General features: G+C 44.8%; 1 protein-coding gene across 1 annotated transcript in view; it reads left to right on the forward strand.

Moving 5' to 3' along the window:
* The window catches only part of Suclg2 (succinate-CoA ligase GDP-forming subunit beta), a 249,031-nt gene that overhangs the window by 15,553 nt on the left and 214,119 nt on the right, over positions 1 to 19,359 (forward strand). The gene's annotated exons all lie outside the window — the stretch shown is intronic.

Consider the following 19,359-nt stretch of genomic DNA (forward strand, 5'->3'; position numbering starts at 1 on the left):
GGTGCAGAAAGGTTTTAAAGACAGTGCGGCTGGAATACATGCGGCCCTTTATACAGATGTGTCAGGTCACGTAATTTTCATTTAGCTCTGAAAGTAAGAAAACAGCAAACCTTATTGTTGTTATTTTTTTTCTACATGTCACCCCCCCCCCAAAAAAAAAAAAAAAAACCAAAATAAAACAAAACAAAACCCATTCTCTTTGTTCAGGTAGCTCACTCAAGGTTAAACAAAACCCGGGCGTTTTAATGCCCTGTGATAGGGCTTTTCAGAAGCACTTGCATAACTTAACCCAGCCTTTTCTTTTTCTTTCTTTTTGTTTTTGTAATCAGAAGCATTGCACCAGGCATTGGGCTCTTCAGTACTATAAAGCTGAAATTTAAAAATAATCAGCATGCAATCAAAAGCTGATTACACACGAACAATAATGAACACGAAAGCGAGACCTCTGGAATGGAAGAAAAAGGTGTAGGAGCATTTGAAGAGGAAAGCCGAGGAGAAGGTGTGGTGTCCTGACAGGCACGTGGTGGGCACAGCTTAACACGCAGCGATGCTCCCAGACTGCAGCGGGGAGAAGGGGCATGGGGGAGAGTCACTGAGACATCCGTGCTGTCCACGAAATAATGCAGGGAAAGCCATTGGGTTCTAGGACAGAGGTAGGTCTGTTTAGTGTTGATGGAAGGCACAGGGAACAGGTTTGTGTCTTTCTGCCCCGTTGATTAGTTCTGTGGCTTTTGGCCTCTCTGAGCCCCCATCCCGTTACTAAACTGCTTACCTGTTCCGTGTGTGTCTAGACTCTTGCTCAGTGCTGGCTCGGTGTGTAGCTTTGCACGGTGGCTGCTGAAGCTGTATGCCCTGCAGGCCACTGGGACACAGATGAATTTAGGAAATCCAGGAAGTAGCAGCAAATCCCAGCACTCTGTAATCAGGTGATGCACAGGTGATGAATGAGGCGGGTGAATCTCACGCAGTAGCCAGCTATATTCAGAACATTTGACAGTTTATGCTCTGAAGGTTAAGTGTCACATGAATAAAATGTGCAGAGACAAAGTGCATGTGCCAAGAGCGTGTTTTCCCACAGAGGCATATAAACAAACAACAGCAGCCAGATGTAGAGAGTTATCTGAAGTAAACTCACTCCTGGAAGTGGCAGGGAAGCATTCTAGGATCAGTTCTGTGGTTTTGAAGAAACTGAGGTCACGAGATTCTTATTTTCTTGGAGTTTTCTCACAAGTACTCAGAATTCTTCTCATGGGACTCCATTCTTGGAAATAGTTCTGAGTGGTGTTTGTTTGTTTTGTTCTTTGAGAGAAGGCCTCATACCCTGTTAGACTAGTCTTCAGCTTTTAGTCCTCTCAAATGATCATCCTAGCTACTAGGTAGGAAATGCACACTACCACTTGCCTCACCCGGCCTGATTTATGCTATTAGGAAAAACCAGGAAGGACATGGTGCCTACAGTAGAGGGAGTGACAATCGGAAGGTTAAGGCTAAGCAAATCCTGGGAGGAGCCAAGGGCTATGAACTGTGGAGTAATTTGCGAAAAGAGTATTGCAAACAAAGTAGTAGTAAGTGCAGCGCCTTGGTGTGGGCCATGTGCTTGATGTGTTTATGCAATAAGCAGATGGTGGGCAGTCCTGGGCTTGGGAGAGGGCAGTAGATGTCCAAGTTAGACGTGTCCAAGTTTATGTTCCTGGAGCACACGCCACAGTGCCACAGATAACATAATATGAATGTTGTCTATTGTAGGAGTATGTTTCCTGGGTGTAACCCAGGCTGCAGGTGGTACGGATAGTCTAGTTTAATTGTGCACCTGCTGAGAGACAGTTTGCTTGTTTTCAGTTTATGTCCATCACAAATAACCATCTATAAACAGAGCTGTTTTAGTTTTTATTTGAACATATTTGTGTCTCTAGGGTATATTCCCAGGATAAGTAATTTGGTCACATTGTAAATGTATGTTTGGTTTTTAAAGAAACTGCTGTACTGGGCTGTGGAGATGGCTGAGAGGCCTAAGGAGCCATGCTCACAGCTGGTAATCTGATGTTCCCAGTTGTACTTTCCTTCCCAACAGCATGGCATGAGGTAACGGTTTCAGTTGTGTTTCCGTATGGCCAGTCAGGATGAATATCCTGCTGTTGGCTTGTTTGCCTCCTGCATATCTTCAGTGAAGTGTCTTTTCATGTCTTCTGTCCATTTTCTGTTTTGACTTTTTAAAAAGATTTTTAAAATTTTATATATGAGTGCTCAATCTGCATGTACATCTGCATGCCAGAAGAGGGCAACAGATCACATTATAGCTGTTTATGAGCCACTAAATGATTGCTGGGATTTGAACTCAGGACCTCTGGAAGGGCAGACAGTGCTCTTAACCACTGAGCCATCTCTCCAGCCCCCTGTTTTGCTTTTTAAAGTGTTGAATTTTGAAAGTTCTTTGTTTTCTGTGTGCTAGTTGTGCAGGTATGCACCCCTGCAGATGTGTGGTGTGTGGGTAAAAGCTTGTCTTCTCATTCTTCTAGCATAGCCAGAGAGGAAAAAGCTTGAACTGTGGTCAGCTCTAGTTTGCCTCCTTTTTTCTGATAGGCCATGCTTTTAAAGTCATGTCTAAGAACTATTTATCAATCCCTACAGCTGAAAGGCAACTGCTATGTTATCTTCTGAAACATTTGTATTTATTGATTGATTAATTGATTTATAGACAGAGTTATAAGATGAAGGTTGGCCTTGAATTACCTTACATCTTAAGGGGCTGACTTCAAACTCCAAGTGATCCTTAGCCTTCTGCCTCCAAAATACTGGGAGCTGTCAGCCACCACACCCATCTAAAAGGTGATTTTCTTTTCCTCTTCTCTTCTCTTCTCTTCTCTTCTCTTCTCTTCTCTTCTCTTCTCTTCTCTTCTCTTCTCTTCTCTTCCTTTCCTTTCTTCCTTCCTTCCTTTCTTATTTATTTATTTATTTATTTGGCTTTTCGAGTCTTTCTTTCAGCTAAATTTCCTTCCTCCCTCCCCTCACCCCTCCTTCCCTCCCTGTCTCCCTCCCCTCTCCCCTCCCCTCCCCTCCCTGCTTCCCTCCTTTATTTTTAATAGCTTTAAATGCACATCCTAGGTCCATGCTGAATATCTACATGCACACGGTTGGTTACAGTGAGCTTGCTTACTCATTCATTTCCGCTGCACATCCTGTTGTTTCAGCCCTGCTCCTTTGAAGGATTGACACCCCCACCAGTGGATGCTGGTGCAATGGTTCTCATTTTTCCCACAGAATCCCAGCACTTTAAACCATTATGTGATCCTGACATCATCCTTCACTATGAAACGCCTGAAGTTTTGAGCCACTAAGGTTGGGAGCCAGCTCTGCGTCTCTGCCTGCTGCCACCTTCTTCTACTGTGGGTCATCTGATGTCCTTTGTTTTGGATGTGACCTCTGTCTCTCTGTGGCATTGCTTGTTTTTTCAGATTCACTTATGTGTTTTGAGTCAAGGATCATTTGAGATTGTGGAAAGGGGTCTTTGACATTTGCTTTAATGTTCCCGTTGTCTCTTGGCTATAAAGTCAGATGAAGCTGTTGTGTCCGTCTACAGTGAGAGAGGTACTGCCCTTAAAACGTGATATTTTGAGCCGGGCGTTGGTGGTGCACGCCTTTAATCCCAGCACTCGGGAGGCAGAGGCAGGCGGATTTCTGAGTTCGAGGCCAGCCTGGTCTACAGAGTGAGTTCCAGGACAGCCAGGGCTACACAGAGAAACCCTGTCTCGAACCCCCCCCCCCAAAAAAAAAAAAAAAAAAAAAACCGTGATATTTTGGTGAACTCAATTTAGTTTGTCTTTGCATAACAGCTTTCTTCCTACAGTTTTGATGTGCAATGGGGCACAGGAATACAGACAGCGGACACATCAGTGGTAGGGCTCAGTCACATTTGTAACATGCTGATCAAGTGAAAAAACTGAAGTGGATCCAGAACTCCCAAAGGGAGGCACTTACTCAAGCCTCGGGTCAGCCGCGCACCCAAGAAGACACTGAGACCGGTACTTAAGATGTATAGAGAGCAAGATTTAATATAGCAACGACAAGAAAGCAAACAGAAAGCACATATACCAGATATCTGGGGTCGGACCTCATGCAGCCTGCAAGGTGCAGAGGAGATTCGGCGATTAGCCCAAACTTTTCACAAGCTTTTATAGGTAGGAGGCAAGGGGGGGAGCAGGGCAGGGAAAATACAGGTTTTACGTCACTAAGTGATTCAGCCAAGGGTTTTTCCAAAGTGCTTTTGCAACCGCGTCCCACACTTTGGCCATGTACTTGATTCATTGGAACTGAGGTTTTTACTCACACCCTTATCTCAAAAATGTCCCTGGCACAGTCCTTAGTTGGGAGGGGTTGGACTGGGTTCGTTCCAGGAGACCCTTATCTCAGAAATGTCCCCGGAACAGTTTTCATTTGAGAGGGGGTCTGACTCTGGTGTGAGAGTTCAGAATGTACTCTGGGGTGAGTGTTCTGGTGGTCAGTAATTTTCCTCTTTCATTCCCCCCTTCTTTTAGTAAATAATTCTAATCTTAGAATTTCAGATACTGCATAATGCACCAAATGAAAGACTCTATTTTAACATGGGAACAAAAACAGAACAAGAAGCATTAGTAAACAGAACTAGGCAGGGGCCCTTTTAGCGAGGCTTGAGGGTCTGGGCACGATGTAGGTGCACGTAGATCAGATCTCTGGCTGGAACTGGTGAGATGTCCTTGGGGTACCCAGCTCGTTCACTGTCTCAGCTGTTGGGATCCCTGGAGCAATGTCGTCCGCGTACTCAGTCCAATTTTTCCCAGTTGTGACCAGACCACCTGCAAGCCTTTTAACTTAGCATACAGATCATTATTATAACATCATAGGTTTAAACACATTATTAAAAACAGTAATGGGCATAGGAGTTTCATAAAAGATCTTAAAAAGAGTAAAACTGAATACGTTTGAATAGGGCATAGGGAAGGAACACCAAGTCTGTGCCAGTCTCCACGATTAATTTTGTCAAGGTCTGTCATAGAGTTTTAAACTAATTTATTTTATCCTGTCCTGAGCTCTGAGGTCTATACACACAATGTAATTTTTATTTGACCTCTAAATGCTTGGCCACACCCTGACTTACCTGGGCAACAAAGCAGGGCTATTATCTGACACTATTGCTTTTGGCACTCTGAACCTTGGAAAAAATTTTTCTTCAATAATCTTCTTGATGACTATGTGAGCAGTCTCATTTATCCATTTTGAGAACGTTTTTTTTCTCAGTAAAGTTTATTTCTTAGTTGATGTCAGGTCTGTCTTTTCAAGGGAGGACTAGTTTTCTTTCTTTCAGTTTTTACCATTTTATACAGGGTTTCTTTTACCAGTCTTAATTTGTCTATAACTTGATAGTCTTCAGACTGCCAGGATCATTGCTCTTTGGGATGCCTGTTTTTGGCGGTTAGATCTGCCATCTGATTTCTACAGCATCTTAGGTCTTTTTCTGTAGATGTCATTTATAAAGCTTGTATCGAAACCACAAATTCAGCTTTCTGGGCTGAAGTCCCTTTAGGGAGGCTGCTGGCCTAGATCACTTACTTTTTGTCCACCACTGCACTGCTGTCCCCGCCTTCCGCTTACCTTCAATCGTGAGGCTACTGCTGTCCGTGTACCAGCTCAAACTCTCAGGCCAAGGCTGATCTGATCTTTACTTGCCGAGGTAAGTAGCCCCCTCTGTTGGTAGATGGCCCCATGGATATGAGCTGCTTTCCATCAACTACTGCTGCTCCTGTGACAAAGCTGCTGCCATCTGTGTACCAGGCAGGCACACCTGGCCAAGGCTGATCAGTCAGATCTCTTCTTGTTCCAGTTTCTTTAGCCAGGACATCAGCACATTGATGTTCAGGAGTGGAGTCATCCGCCAAGGAGCAGTAAACTCTGGTAGTGGGTATAGTCACATGCTGACCCAGAGTAAGCTTGTCAGCGTCTTTAACAAGCAGGGCTGCCTTTATGCTGTCAAAGGCTTTTTGGTGTTCCTCAGTCCAGGTGAATGGGACTTTTTCTTTCTGCAAAAGCCCGCCGTCCTCAGAAACTCACGTACTTGGCGCGGGGTGGTGGGGGTTGGGATCAGCATCACAGTCTTTTTTCTGGCCTCGGTGAGCCACCGCTTTTCGTCGTCTCGGCACCTCGGTACGACATAACTGAGCTTTCTTGGCTGATACCCGGTGTTCCAACTCACCCAGTTCATTCAGGAGCTTCTAGGAGGGCCAGAATTTCTTCTTTGTCTTTGATGTCTCTGCCTTCAGCCAACCGCAGGGCTTGGGTTAGTGCCAGGAGTTCAGCCTTCTGAGCCGAAGTTCCTTCCGCCAGAATGTCAGAGCATTAGTCAGCCATCAGTCAGGGGGCTGAACCACACTTTTAGGGCATGTGCCAAGTTTTGTCTCAGAGTCAGTTTATCTGCGTCCTTGACCAGAAACCACTATGTGCAGACAAGCAGGTCATCTTACAGTCACCAGGTCTAATTTTTACAAGTATGCCACCGGTCTTTTTCAGGGTCCCAATCTCTGAGTAAGAACCTCTTTGGCAATACTTTTGTTCTCAGTCACATCTAGGAGTCCCAAAGTTAGGGACAACATTAGGGCAGTCTCAATAGCATCTAAGGCCATCCAAGGTTGTTCTTTTATTTTTTATACGAAGGGCTGTTTATCTTTTTAATTCAGCAAAACCTGGAATCCACAGTTTGCAAAGACCTGTAGTGTTCAGGGACCTTTTAAACTTGCTTTGCACTGGTCAGTGGAGGAATATGAAACACAGTCTCTTTTTAGCTGCTTTTAACAGGTAGACCACCGGTCTCTTTTAAGGACTCAGCTTCTGTGTTAGCACCCCTTCTGCTATTTTCTTACTTTTAGCCACGAGCAGGTGAAGGGTTTGGTCATGAGGGGGGCTCTTCTTCTTTTTGTTAGGGCAGTCTCTCACTCAGTGCTCTTTTTCTTTAACAGATAACAGTAAACACTTTGATCTTCAGCCAAAAGCTTGCTTTTGTTGCCGGGTACTAAGTTTTCTAGCTTCCCTGACTTTTGTGACCAGCATTTCATTTCTCTTATCTTTTTTAGAAAATTTTCTGGCTCCTTATTTCTTACAGATCATCTCTAAGTGCTAGTATTATTAGCAAGTGTCACTTTGCTAGGTTCTAGTCTTTGTCATTTATCTCTCTTTACTCCTATTTCTTAACTGCAATGGAGATCTCATATAATGTCTCTCTTTCTATCTATATATATCTCTTTTTGTCTCTCTTCTGAGACTGCTGAAGCTTTGCTCTCAGCTCTTTTTTGCAGACCTCTATCCTTTTCTTAACCAGATCGTTGGGGCACTTTTTAGTCCCACAGAGACGAGACCTTTATCAGAGCCTGGCAGTTAGACCCGTAGGTGCTCCTTACCTTGTATGTCTCCCTCACCGGAGCCCAGAACAGACTCACTGCCAACAACTCAGGGCAGTGCCTGAGAAGAGAAAACACATGGGGCAGAGAAGGGAGTGCAGTTCTCACATCAGACCACTGATATTTCAAAATGAACACAATTTTTTCTGTTAACAGTTAGCAAGAGACAGGATACAGGGGACAGGAGAATGAGCCTTTCTCCCACCCAGGAGGCAGGCAAAGGCTGAAAACAGATCCTTTGATGTGAAGAGCCCAGCGCTGAGTCTCCGCCGCGCGCAGGAAGCGGCGTAAACTCCTGGGAGTGGCAAACAAACGCTGGCAGGCAGGCAGAGGCAGCAATTTAACTATTTAACTACCTGATAGACGCCTGGTGCTCTCTGCACTGTCTTTGGGGAGGGAGCACGCAGCCAGGCCGGCACAAGGGAGTGCGGGTAGACTCTGGGGGCGGGGGGACCAAAAGAGGGACGCTGTAGTCGGCCCCTCCCCAGCTGTGGCAGGCTTCACGGCCACTCCGGGACTGGCAGGCGGGGGCCGGCAGGCCGCTGCACTCACTATCAGCATCTCACAACTCGGGGCACAGACAGCCTCTGCTTCTGCCGTGCCTGCAGAAGCCAGAACCTCAGCGCCACTGCTGCTATCAAAGCCCTACCCGCGCTGCCAAAGCCGGAAATCTTTAGCCCAGCTCTGCATTTCAGAGCTCTTTTGAGCAGTCTGGGACTCACCAGCACTGAGTTTTTTTTTCCCTTTTTTTTCCTTTTTAAAACTATTGCTGACAAATTTTGTCCTGACGTCAATCCAAGTCTACAGTCGACAAAGGGTTAACACACACACACACACACAGTCTTGTCACGTGACACAAACACAACCAGCCAAACGCCACTTTTTGACGGGGTCGGATTTCACATTGACTCTTTTTCCTGATAGGGGTGGGATTCCACATCCACTCCCGCTCTGGCAGAGAGAACACTCTCTCTCTCTCTCACTCTGCCAGGCAACAGCCAGGTCTTTTTAACTGTTCTGTACCCTGGGCACTCCTTCCAGGGTCTCCCTTGGAACATCTCTTTTGGGGTGCGGACCGTGAGGCCATAGACAGTCGTCCTCTCACAGCCACTGCCAGAATAAACCCACAATCTCAGAATACACAAATGCAGCAGTTCCACACCTACACACCCAGCAGATTGTCCCATTTCTAGAATAATAGCAGACACGAGAGCAGACACGAGAGCAGACACGAGACTCAGATAAAAAGAAAAAAACCAAAGCACGAGGTGGGACTCGAACCCACGATCTCGCAACCTGAAGCACGAGGTGGGACTCGAACCCACGATCTCGCAACCAGAAGCACGAGGTGGGACTCGAACCCACGATCTCGCAACCAGAAGCACGAGGTGGGACTCGAACCCACGATCTCGCACCCTGAAGCACGAGGTGGGACTCGAACCCACGATCTCGCACAGAGGGGTCCACTAAGCGTCCTTAGTCCTCCCCTTGTCCTCCTGGGGCGTCCCCCAGGGCGATCGGACGGTGAGCACCAGACACGTCTGTCTCTACTCACCCCGTGCTCTCTATTGAGACCTGCTTGGTCTCCAGTCAGATGGCCTCTCCCAGGCCCACAGTCCCGGAGCACGGTCTCTGGTGCTCGTACTGAGCACAGAGCGTCACGCAAACCCAAAACAGCGATCGCACCAGATACAGATTCAGATGGCCTCTCCCAGGCCCACAGTAAACAGAACACAGACACTAGACCAAAGCAGAACAGTAAATCTTACTTCTGAGCGGGTCCAGGACTTCTGGGTAGTCGCGCTGATTCCCGGCCAACGCACCAAATGAAAGACTCCAGAACTCCCAAAGGGAGGCACTTACTCAAGCCTCGGGTCAGCCGCGCACCCAAGAAGACACTGAGACCGGTACTTAAGATGTATAGAGAGCAAGATTTAATATAGCAACGACAAGAAAGCAAACAGAAAGCACATATACCAGATATCTGGGGTCGGACCTCATGCAGCCTGCAAGGTGCAGAGGAGATTCGGCGATTAGCCCAAACTTTTCACAAGCTTTTATAGGTAGGAGGCAAGGGGGGGAGCAGGGCAGGGAAAATACAGGTTTTACGTCACTAAGTGATTCAGCCAAGGGTTTTTCCAAAGTGCTTTTGCAACCGCGTCCCACACTTTGGCCATGTACTTGATTCATTGGAACTGAGGTTTTTACTCACACCCTTATCTCAAAAATGTCCCTGGCACAGTCCTTAGTTGGGAGGGGTTGGACTGGGTTCGTTCCAGGAGACCCTTATCTCAGAAATGTCCCCGGAACAGTTTTCATTTGAGAGGGGGTCTGACTCTGGTGTGAGAGTTCAGAATGTACTCTGGGGTGAGTGTTCTGGTGGTCAGTAATTTTCCTCTTTCAGATCCTGGTGGTTGATAGGGCTCTGGTTCTCTCAGCTTCCTTCCTTTCCATCTCCTAGGAAGGAACTGACAGAAGCTCAGATGGTCTTAAGAATCACACACGTGCACTGAAATTATGCTTCCGTGGTGGGTTATAGTATTTTAGGACTGTAAGTAACTGTGGAAATGATTCAGCCCCAACATAGAAGCCAACACTGATTTATATGGGCAGTGAATATATGCTTCCAGGGAATAGAAACCTGCTTCATGTCTCATGAAAGTCTGGCTGTTACACAGACTCACATTACTGTGCCAGAGACCCCTCTCTCATTCTGTTTTATAAACAGTTACTGTAATCACAGGCTGTCAAGGCAGACTCCTGGATCTAGTCCCTCCCCTGACCCTGATGGGTCTGTATTCTTGGGTAGGTCATATCACTGCTTAGAGAACCCAAGGAAACACAAGGTACCAAGATGGCTTTAAGAGCTGAAGACCATATGGACAGGTAGGGTGGCCAGCCAGTGGTGGTGATTGAACCCTTAGAAGCACATACTTTTTTGCTAGTGATGCTAAATATTGTGGGTTTTTTTTTTATGAAATATGAGGATTTTCAAGTTTTCCCTGCTTCTCAAGAAAGAATTCTTTCCTCCAGCTTGGTTACTTACTTACTTTCATTAAAAATTTTAATACTCACATAAATAAGTAAATAGGTAGACTTTTTTTTTTTTTTTTTCCAGGCAGCTAAGACATTGTGTCACTTTGTAGCTCTGACCTAGAATTCATAATGCAGTCTATACAGGCTTTGCACTCCTGGTGGTCCTCATGCCTCAGTCTTCCAAGTCCATGGATTAGAGGCATGACCTACCACATGCAGCTTAATATATTTTTCTTAATATATTGTTAAATCTGTGGGCAGTCTGGCAGTAGGATTATATGCTATACTTGGTTTTTTAAGATTTACTTTTAATTATGTGTGTATGTATGGGTGTGTGTGTGTGTATTCCTTTGGATGCTGAAAGAGGCTTTAGATCCCTTGGAGCAGAAGTTACAGGTTGTGAGCAGCTAGACACAGGTGCTGGGAACTGAACTCTGGCCCTCTGGAGGAGCTGGAAGCACCCCTAACCACTTCTTTCTAGCTTCTGTGGCATGCTTTCTTAAAATAGGAATCTGAGTAGGTTAGGTTAAGCACTGGGTAACAAAACAACAGGAATCTCTCTTCCGTCATTTCTTCCATGACAGGCCCGGCTGGGTGAGCAGAAACTGTTCACTTGTTGCAGTGCTGCTGACCAAATCCGGGTCCTCTTGTGTATCAGGCATAGGCTTTACCCTGAGTTCTGTCCCCACTGAATAGAGTTTCCGGTACCACATGGGCATGTAGACCGCCAACCTTCTGGCCCTCTGTTCTCTTTCTCTACAGCTTGTAGAAGTGCATGCAGAGCCCCCCCCCCCCCCCCCCCCCGTTGTTAAACTGAGCTGTGAGGTTCCCTCTGTCTGTGGCCTAGATGTCCTTGCCTGTTTCCACATTGCTGTGGAGTGCCTCCCCTCCCCCCACATTTCTTTGTTTATTCTTAGGATGTATCCCAAATGGTATTCTGTGACATGTTTTCTGTTTCTCTCTGGTTCCATCCTCTCTGGACATTTGGTGAGTTCCCTTCATCTTTGTGTCTTTAATGTCTTGAATATGATAGTTGTGTAGAATTAAGATGTCTGCTTGCTGCATCGGCAGTCTGCTGCCGATGAATGAAATATATTAACTTTGAGTTCTCCAGAAGAGAGTGTGGGCTTCTGGATGACATCACAACTTGCAAAGTAGAGAGATCAATTTTATTTCTCATTTAATGAAAAACTGCCCATGAATAAGTGATAAAAATTTAATTGAGAGGATAATCAGATATTGCTTCTAGCCTTATCTCCCCCCAACCCCCGTGTAAAAATCCAATTAATTTACCCCCTTTCCCGAGAAGCTCTTTAATCAGTAAGTTTGCAGTAGATCGTGAGGAGTAAGTTGAGATTTGATGGCTCTTGATTTTCAGGCTAGAAAAACTGTAACTCTTTCCCCTTCTTGAGTGCTGGTACTGAACACAGGGCTTGAGGAGTGCTGGACTCTTTCACCAAGGAGCAGCTGCTGAGTCTCTCCCTCCCCTCCCAGGTTGATTCTGTTTTAACTGTACCTCTGTAGTTAGTTTCCCGATTTTACTTGGTGACCATTGAGAGGTTAACTTCCCTCCTGGTCTGAAATGAAGGAGCAAGTGAGTCACTTGTCACTATTGTGAGAAAAGACAGCCTGGTTTACAGTGTGTCATTTGTGTATGAGATAGAATTACATTAAGGAGCTCTCTCTGATTAAAAGACTGTCCTTACTTTGCCATGGGCTGGGCTTGTTAGGTGCCTTTGGCTGTCCCCCATGTTACTAGCGTGGTTTTAGAAGTCATCTGGAAGGAGAGGAGAACATATCTTCTAGTTTGACAGGTAGCAATTGACTTGACTTGCTGAGGCTTTGGCTCTCAGAGCCTGAGAAGACTTAAAAGGGCTCGTTTGTGTAGATGGGCCCTTGAGAGATCAGGCTGCTGCCTTGACCCACCCATTGGCACAGGGACAGCCTTGGAGAAGTCTAGTTAGATGCATCTGATCTAAAACAGGTGGAACCACTTTTCTGATTTTAATTTGATTTGGAAAACTTAGCGAGCTGACTGTCATTACAAAAAACTCAGAAAAACAGAAAAATACTAAAAGACTATAATGGTTCCTTGACTCACCTGAGCGCTAGAGAATGCCGTTGTGAGTGTACTGTGGACTGTTGTGATGTACCCAGATATGCCATGTGTTTATCACTCCTTTTAACCAGATTTACAATCATAACTAGTCTTCTAGTTGATGTTGAGAAGCACTTACCTACTCATTAAGAATTTATGGAAATACTAATTTTGATGGCAAAGAACTCAAGGGAAGTGAAGACTGTGCCCGAATAGCTGTAGTCTTTCATATTTATTTATTTATTTATTTATTTATTTATTTATTTATTTATTTATTTATTTATTTTAAATTTATTTGTATATGCTAATTGCCTATTGTACTGGATAGTTTTGTGTCAACTTGACACAGCTGGAGTTATCACAGAGAAAGGAGCTTCAGTTGAGGAAATGCCTCCATGAGATACAACTGTAAGGCATTTTCTCAATTAGTGATCAAGGGAGAAAGGGCCCTTGTGGGTGGGACCATCTCTGGGATGGTAGTCTTGGTTCTGTAAGAGAGCAGGCTGAGCAAGCCAGGGGAAGCAAGCCAGTAAAGAACATCCCTCCAATGGCCTCTGCATCAGCTCCTGCTTCCTCACCTGCTTGAGTTCCAGTCCTGACTTCCCTGGTGATAAACAGCAGTATGGAATTGTAAGCTGAATAAACCCTTTCCTCCCCAACTTGCTTCTTGGTCATGATGTTTGTGCAGGAATAGAAACCCTGACTAAGACACCTATGCTAACAGTTTCATTGTGACATTCTCTCGCAGCCTGTCATCTTCACTCCATTGCTGTCTGGTTCCCTCCTTTCCGCTGCACTCTGGTTCCTGACTCCTGCAGAGCCCTTTCTTATTCCTTGCCAAGTTCTTTTCTATTTCCACGGGTGTGTGTATGTGTGTGTGTGTGTATTTAAAATTTAATTTATTTTATTTTGAATTTTTTAACACTTTTTGAGATTATTAAATAATTAGATCATGTCTCCCTTACCTTTATTCTCTCCAAACCCTTCTGTATACCTCTCTTTGTTCTCTTTGTCGTTCATGGCCTCTTTTTTATTTAATTGTTGTTACATGTGTGTGTGGTGCATGTGGGGTTTTTGTGTGTATATGTGTGTGTGTGTGTCGGGGGGGCAATTGTGTGTGTCCAAGTCTGTGTAATATTACTTGCATGCATGTTTTGGGGACTGACAACTTGGGAGTTTGATAACCAATTAGTAAGCCCTTCCTTCCCTGGGGAAGACTGTGGGCCCCTCTCTCAGTATCCCTTGGTTCCCTGTGGTTCTTTGTGTAGAGCTGAGGCATCGTGAGTTCCTTCCCCCATCCATGTTACCATGTTCTTTGCTGATGTCCTTGTTCATCTCCTATTTGGGCAGTCATGTTGGTGATTATTTATGGGCAGAGCTTCTGATGTTCCTAGGAGACAGAGTCTCATGGCAATCTCTGTGTTCCTCTGGCTCTCAACAGCTTTTCTGACTCCCTGCTTTGCAATGATCCTTGAGCTGGAGTTGCTGGAGTTGTGTTCTGTGTGGAGTCTGGGCTCCACACCTCTGCATTTTGAATGGTTGAGGCTTTCTGAAGTGGTCTCCTGTTGCAAAGAGACGTTTCCTTGAGGAGGAGTGAGGACTAAACTTACTTGTCGATATAAGGACAAATATTTAGAATGTAGCTAGGGATTGTGATTGTTGAGTAAAATGAGGGTTGTAGTTCTTCTTTAGGTTCTGTGACCTCATTAGCTCTGGGTAGTTGCTAAGTTTGCTAAGGTTTCCCTTTTAAGTCTTAATTAGAGAAGTGTTCTTTAGCACCAGGGCATGTGTGCTACGTCTGTACCCGTAAAGTTTCTTTGTGTCTGTGTGTGTGTGTGAGAAAGAGAGAGAGACAGACAGACAGAGGGAGAGACACACACACAGAGAGAGAGAGAGAGAGAGAGAGAGAGAGAGAGAGGAAGACAGAGGAAGAGGAAGGGAAGTGGGAGAAGGAGGGAGAGGGAGAGAGAAATTGCTTGTGTCTTAGGCTTTGTCACATGATCCCAGGTTAGGAATTGTTTCTTTGGCTGTGAAAGAAAATGTCTCTTCCTCCCCTCCAGGACCAGTAACTGTGTAGCTCTTTAGGGAGGGGTGGGGCTCGCTCTAGGAACTCCTACCCCTAGCTACCCTTATAACCTTTAAATCCTTGGTGAGAGACAGGGCTGGATGGGCCCTTCCCCCACCCACGGCCTGATGTTGACAGGCTCAGCCTTGGGTATATCTGTCATAGCTGATGCCAAGGGCACAGCAGTGTTGTGGTGCTCTGAAGACAGAAGCCAATGCTGCCCCTCGCAGAGCTGCTCCTGCTGTGCCGCCTTCTTGATCTTGCCTTCTCTCCACCTCTTCTTCAGAGATGCTCCCTGAGTCCCAGCCACACCACGTTTGATCTGTTATGTTTCTGGGGAGATTCTCTGGAGTTATCTGTTTTGTCCTTTACTTCTTGGTGGGCATTAGTGCTGTCTTTAAATGTCGTACTGTTTAATGCTTACTCATCAAATGAGCCCTGTCAGATTTCCCTCCAGAAAATCAGTACAATAATCATGATAATGGCTACTACTTATTAACAACGCTGATGCTAAGCATTTTGTGTAGATTAACTCGCTTATTCTCACAAAACATTGGCCTTTTCTTTTAGAGATTAGGGAACTGATGTGCCATCTATGTGACTGTGTTTTCGAGTACCCCGACCAACATCAAATATGGTAATTAAAAGTATTTCCAGTTCATTTTGTGTGAAACAGCCTCTCATTATTTCAAATTGTATTGCTCTGGTGCAACGAAGATTGTACTTTTCTTCAGCTGCCAGACGGCAGACATCGTTATCCTTTTCCACTTTAGACAGAAATACTCTGGAAAGTTCACTAGGGCAAATTCTAATATCTTATAAGTAAAAAAAAAAGTTATTAATTTCAACAGGATTTCTTTGAATGCCTGCCTGAACTCCAAAACTAATATCAGTTATTCTAGACACCATGAGATATTGATAAATGAACAGTTGTCATAAAGTGATGTAACAAGATGGTGTCCTTCCATTGACCACATGGTATCCCTGTTAGCCATATTGCTTCAGTGGTTTTTTTTTCTTTTTTTGGTTATGTTTTTGTTTTTTCCTTTCTGGTTTTATGCTTGCTGCACTTAATATTCTGCTTATTGATAATTTGATGTTCAGTGTTTATTAATTGAAACTTTCCACATGCCTCACTTAAGACAAGCATGGTGTAGAGGAGAAATATGGAGAACGATGCAGATGCTCCATGGAATAGTCTCTGTCACCGGCTCGAAGCCCGAGAGCATACTTAGGTTGTGTGCACATGTACACACAAGTCCGTGCAGGGTGCTTCATTCCCTAGTTTTTAGCTGCTCACAGGGCATGAGGTACCTAAGGCATTTATCCTTTTAAATGCAAATAAGTGCCATGTAAGGCCAGCACGGTTTGTTAAATGAAATTCCTCATTAACTTGCATTCTTATAACCTGATGGGTGTATCTCAGGGCATTGCTCTATTATAAATAATTGGGTTTAGGGAGTGGAGCTGAAGTTTATTTCACATGATACTGCTCAGCTGAGCATTTAAATTGAATGTCGCCAGTAGAAGGTTTGAGGTAGAGATGGTGCCCATGGAATTCAGATCCAGATGAGTGGACTGCTGTGCTTAGGGACAGCCTGGCAGAGTGTAATTTGGGGCTTTTGGGAAGCTCCTGTGTTGGAAAGTCTTCAGTGTGATCCCTGATCACTGGCACCAAGATGCCCTGGGAACTTGCAAAATGCCAACACCTGGGGTCCCTTAGGCGTGAGCTGTGGATGGAGCCCGGGACTCTGAATTCCTTGAAGAAGTCCCTGAAAGAAGTCTTCACTTAGAGAGGGTGCATTTGTCACCCTCCCATGTGGTAATCAACACGGCCCATTTCACTTAGTTTGTAGGGAAAAACCCCCAAAGACCCACTTAGGCCTGTTTGAATTTTTGTTGTTGTTTGTTTTCCTTTTGGTTTCCTGAGGTAGGGTTTCTCTTTGTAGCCCTGGCTGTCCTGGAACGTGTTTGAATTTTCAATAAGAGAATTATTTTAGTATATTTTTGAGAGTATGTTTTGAAAAAAACCAATTTTATTTCTTAGAGACAGAATAGATATCAAAAAACCTGCTTTTGTTTAAAGTTTACCTTTCTCCTGAAGAAGTTTGTGTCTCTCTTACCAGGCTTTGTCTCCATGATCACTGTAAGGATTAGGTCACATGCTCTTTGCTGAAGCCTTCACTTGCAGAGATGAGGGAATGCCTGTTACTGCCCGAGCTGCTGAGTGATTAGCTGAGAGGCTAATGTCCCTCATCATGGTGCAAGCCCATCACTAGTGAGCCGCAGAGCTCGGTTTGTGTGCTCCACCCACCTGTCAGATGGTTTCTAGAAATACCTGAGTACTTGCCAGGGAGGCTTCAGGATGTGTGTATGGGGAGTGTGGAGAGAGGGAGAGAGGACAGGTAAACACTGATTGGCTCACTCTAACCTCCTGCCTTACCCTTTCAAGCACTGCGATTGCTGACATGAGCCTCTGGTTTGGTTTCTTCATGGATTTAGACCTTGGTGTCCACTTATTACAGATTATGTTGAGTATGTGTTAGCTGCCTTGATGAGTCATGTCTGCCTGATTTTCTACCTGGTTCTCTGATTTGAATGCATCATCTGGTTCATTGCGTCTCCAGTGGGCTTCACATGCAGCTGTGTGTTGCCCCTCTGCGGTGGGAACACTCCAAACTCTCAGCAGAGGCAGATGTGCAGGTGTGATGTCAGCTGGGTGACTGAGCGTGTTCCTCAGCTTGGCTGGATGCTGTTCACTCTGTCCTGATCTCCATCTGCCTCCCTTTGCTGAGGGGTGAGTCAAAGCCTGGGGAGGTTAAGCCGTTTGCTTACACTTCCCAGATGGAAGTGATAGAGTCCACATCAGGGGTATGGGAACTGAAGCTTGGAATTTTATTGAAGCTTCCTAAAGTTGTGAAATACACCATACAATACTAAATCCCAGCATAATACAGTTGTGTAGGTTGACTTGTAACGTGATCTGACAGTCCTGCTTCAGCCTCCTGAGTGCTGAGATCACTGGCTGGAACCGGAACCCCAAGTTTAAGTTGTATGATTAACTTACCTTGTTTAACTTTTAGTGAATGGTAGATTGGTGGTGATTTGAATGGGAAATATCTCCTATAGGCTTGTGTGTTTGAACATAGAGTTTCCAGTTGCTGTTATTTGGTCAAGTTACAGAATTTTTATGAGGGGGAGACTTTCTGGAAGAAGAGGTTCGGTGACTGGCCTGGAGGGCTTACAGCCAGGCCCTGCTCTCTGTTCACTGTGTCCTGAGTCAGATGTGATGTGACCATCCGGCCTCCCCTCCTTTCCCGACTATGCCTTCCCCACCATGATAGAAGATATCCTTCAGACTAATGTCTGCAGAACCTTTCTCAGCTACAGTGCTCTTGTCAGGGTGTTGGATCCCAGCAACAGGGAAATGACTACAGTTGGTACAGAAGACCATGAGGACAGGAACCCGAGGTGTAGATACACTCCTTCTAAACTGAGTTTACCTGGGCAAATCTCCTTTCTTTGAAAAAGAAGAGTTAGGTGAGGTGAGTTCTGAATCCCCTGCCCACATCAGGTAGAGAAAGCGTTAGTTAGCTGAGGAGCAGGTGGGCAGCAGGCAGACTTGCTAGCTTCTCTTTGTTGCTTTAGTACGGGGCCGGTGGTGGTATGGAAACCATTACTGAATTCAGCGCAGCCGTCAGTCATTTCAAGTAGTAAGTGTTTTGTTCATTTATGTAAGTCAGTAAGTTGCCCTTCCACCTTATTGATTAAAACGTCTTAGCTTTTGAAGGACTCGCAGGTATAATTTCTCCAATATAGATTGTACTTTCATTTTTTAAAATCCACGGTTGAGTTCTGTGCATGATAAAGTGGAAGCAAGTGCTTATCAATTTTTTTATTGAAATCATCTGAATAAGTGTTTTCTCTTGGTTAGTTTCACACGGAGTCACATTCCTGAATCTAATTAGAGGCAGTTCATGTACTGTGGGCTTATTAAGATTCAAGGCACTTTTTTATTTTAGCCTGGCTGATATCCCTTTTTAATTTCACTTAAATTTGAATGACTCTAACGTCTTCTGGGTATATTGAAGATACTCAGTAATATTAATAATGATGATGTTGACGAGCCTGTCTCGTCTCATTCTCCCGACTCACATAACTTTATGTTGCTTCTGGCATGTGAATATTTACGCTTCTATGTCTTCTGTGGCAAACATCAGTAATCAATCATGAGTTTATTCTGATGGGTCTAGACAGAGCCTCGTGGTCTTACTTGATGAAGCACGTGAGCCACCATTCGCATTTGGTGAGAATTGGCAGAAGATTGCTATCTCCCATCCGGATGTTGATGGTCTTGAGTATGTTACAAGTGTGTTGCCTATGTGTCATCACCTGTGATGTTGTTTGTCTTGGGTATGTTACATGCCTGTTGCCTGTGTGTCATCACTTTACATTTTTATCTTTCATGCTTTTGGCTAAAGAGCGTCTGCCTTTGAAGACCCCTCTATTATTCTCACAGATGTTTCTGAGCCTCTGAAGCTGCAGGAGCCATGAACCTCAGAACAAACTCCAGGCTTGTCTGTTGACTAGTCTTTGCTGCCTGTGTAGAATTTCTTAAAAAGGAAATTAAATTGAGGACTTTGCTCATTCATTTTGATGAATTCTTAAAACACTCTTTTTGTGTATGAATTTGTGTTTCCTGGTTGCCTGGATAGAACGGAACATCTCTCATCCCTCTG

The sequence above is a fragment of the Mus caroli genome, unplaced genomic scaffold (genome assembly GCF_978045245.1).
Source record: "Mus caroli unplaced genomic scaffold, Mus_caroli_1 scaffold_7, whole genome shotgun sequence".
In the NCBI taxonomy this organism is placed as follows: domain Eukaryota; kingdom Metazoa; phylum Chordata; class Mammalia; order Rodentia; family Muridae; genus Mus; species Mus caroli.